Source organism: Bison bison, unplaced genomic scaffold (genome assembly GCF_000754665.1).
Source record: "Bison bison bison isolate TAMUID 2011002044 unplaced genomic scaffold, Bison_UMD1.0 scf7180017862121, whole genome shotgun sequence".
NCBI lineage: Eukaryota > Metazoa > Chordata > Mammalia > Artiodactyla > Bovidae > Bison > Bison bison.
In genome coordinates, this window is record NW_011492693.1 from 143,259 (window position 1) to 146,470 (window position 3,212).

The 3,212-nt window shown below is 42.5% G+C and overlaps 1 pseudogene; it reads left to right on the top strand.

Moving 5' to 3' along the window:
* The first annotated feature begins 283 nt into the window (after nucleotides 1-283).
* The window catches only part of LOC104983232, a 13,237-nt pseudogene continuing 10,308 nt past the window's right edge, over nucleotides 284-3,212 (top strand).

A 3,212-nucleotide genomic window follows, 5' to 3' on the forward strand; every position in this document is an offset into this window, starting at 1 on the left:
ATAAATATAAAGGAAACACATATGTTCAGTATGCATTCAGTCTCTTTTTAAATCAACCGACATGAATTAAATTCCTCTCTGTCCCCATTGCACTCCCAACTGTAGGCAAGAAATAAAAACCTGCAGAAACTGAAGGCTGATTCCAGCACATCACTGTGAAGGTTTCATTACCACTGTTTTTTTGGAAAAAAATTAGTTGCTAACATTAAAATCAGTAGATTGTACATAAACACCCTAAGTTCCGATTCTCTTGAAAACATGGCCAACTGCCTTCCTTTCCCACATGGGTGAAGTGGATGAAAGGTTGATCCCAGTGGTAAGGCCTGTGTGGCCTAGGGTTAAACACGGCCACCTAGTCCTGGTATCATATCTCCTGCCTCCTGGGGCCATGAATTTGTGAGAACTAGACTGCTAGCACTCTTAGGATAAAGACTACTTTTGTCTTCATCAACTTTGACTTTGAAGCCTTTAACCCAGAACCTAGCATACAATTCTTCCTTGTACGTTTGTTGGATGATATAAAATATCTTGTGGATGCATATGACATTTCTTCCAATACTGATACCATGCAATTGAGGTACTACTGCTAAGTCACCTCAGTCGTGTCCGACCCTGTGCAACCCCATAGATGGCAGCCCACCAGGCTTCCCCATCCCTGGGATTCTCCAGGCACTGCTCTGCCCTAAATATTTAATACAGCCTGGCATCATAAGTGCCCCTGATGTATGCCATTAGACCCCCTACCTAAAGCCAGTTGTATGTCCCTGGGCTGTCCCTGAGGTCTTCACTTTGTCATTTGACAACTTATCCTCCTAGCAATCTCCTCTCCAATGAAGATAGCAATGCATACCTCATGAAGTATCTAGGAAGAAGACATGAAACCACGAATGTCGAGCATGGCCCTTAGTATCCATTTTTATGATGTTTTATAGCAGTTTTTTTCTCCAAGTAGGCAAGGTTCTCCATCTTCTTAGATGTCCATGCAGATCAGTTTGATTTTCCAGCCAAGCTTCAAGAAAGACACTACAGTTCACTTCTCTGTATTCTGTGAAGCTTCAAAGTCCACTCGCCAAGGACACTGATGAAGGTAAAGATTTCATCGAGACCTTTGTGTTTTTTTCAGGCCTATTATTGGCCTAAATGGCTAAACTAGGGCATGTCAGAGCATATATAACTAGGGGCTCCCTGTCACCACTACATGCTAAGAACCTGAAATTCCCTGAGTACTCAGAGCCAGGAAAGAAGCAGGAAGTGGCTTGTGCTCCTCGGGCTGGTGGCCTTCTCAGATTGCAGAGTCATGTAAGTATGGAAACTGTAAGCCACATCATCTTCCTTTCTGTGATTTTTCTTTTCACCTGATTATTCTTCTACTCATCACGTTTAGAATGGAATGGAATATTTCCCTGACAATCTTAAAGTTTAACCCTTAGTTATTGATAAGTACCCTGCTATAGGAACTGTGAGATCCAAGGTTCTTGGTGTAGATTTGCATAGTTGCACAACTCTGGGGTCTAGTCATGTCATGACCTATTGAAATTGGAACTCCTTGCAATTGTTCAGTGCACCATCAATGCAGATGTAGGTGTGGTCCTGTGGAATAGCACTTTTCTACCTTTTATTTAGCATGTCCTCTTTGTTCCCTCTCTACTTCAGTGTGTATATGTCTATGTCTGCATCTCTGTATCACTATCATTTCTCTCTCCATCCCTTTGGAAGTCTCTGTGAGTGTATTTTTCTCTGTGGTGTTTTCTTTTAACTTTTCTTTTAATTTTCTACATTTTCTGAACTTGTTCCCTACCTCCTGGATTCTTCTTTCAACTCTCTCTTGTCTTTCAACTTGAAGATAGATTGGGAAAGCTGCTTATACACTGCTTTATATCTGACAAGCAGTGTGACCATATCCAATTCACAAGCCTCTTGCATTTTAAACTCCTCCCCTGTAAAAGAGGATAAGAATCTGTGGGAGAGGGAGAGGGTGGGATAATTTGGGAGAATGGCATTGAAATATGTATAATATCATATATGAAACGAGTTGCCAGTCCAGGTTCAATGCATGATACTGGATGCTTGGGGCTGGTGCACTGGGACAACCCAGAGGGATGGTATGGGGAAGGAGGAGGGAGGAGGGTTCAGGATAGGAAACACATGTATACCTGTGGCAGATTCATTTTGATATATGGCAAAACCAATACAATATTGTAAAGTTGAATAAAATAAAATTTAAAAAAAAAGAATCTGCCTTCTACCTCCTTCCCTGAGCTTCTTTGAGAAGGATACAGTGGGATGGCAACAGCAATGCTAACGGCTGTCGTTGTTGAGACTTCCTATTTATCTGGTGCCTTACATCCATCACTTCACTTTTCCCCAAGATATTCTATTTGCAAGGTTTGAATTGTTACATTCCACCATTTTACCAAAGGGGAGACTGAGACCCCACGTGGTCACCCAACATTATAGAATAGAATCTTTATTCAAACCTATGTCTTTGCCATGGAATATGAATAAAATTCTTATAATAAGGTTACTCATAAAAATGATGAGAAAATACACAGTGCCATTACAATGACAGTTATAGCTTAACACTGACAGCTAATTGTAGCATCTTCTTTGTTTTCTTTGTCAAATGTTTGGTGAAAGAATACCCCTAAGGAAAGTGAAAACCATGAGAAATACCTTCAGTGAAAAAAAATGCTGAACAATTTCCTCAAGGAACATGCTTACAGACTGTCTCAGATTTCTTCTCGTGGCTCAAATATAACTATTCACCCCCTGAGGAACATCATGGATGTGAGTGTTTTGGGAGGATGGTGCTCCACAGCGCCCCCTGGTGCTCCATCTTAGCATGGGGGCTCATCTGGATATGCCCCTTGGGATGTTGGGGCTGCGGCTCCTGCAGGAGGCAGAAACAGTGGGCAACAGGGGCCCCACGCAGAGGAGAAGGCACTATCATCCTCAACTCTTGTCTTGGTGACTGGGCCCAGAAATTACCAGGTGGCAGGTAAACATCCATTTCTGTGTCAAAGATGTGTGATTAGTTTGAGGGAGATTGTTCCTTCTGAGCAGAAGGCAATGACGACCCGCTACAGTACTCTTGCCTGGAAATACCCCCAAAACAGAGAGGCCTGGTAGGCTGCAGTCCATGGGGTCACTAAGAGTCGGACACGACTGAGCGACTTCACTTTCACTTTTCACTTTCCTGAATTGGAGAACGA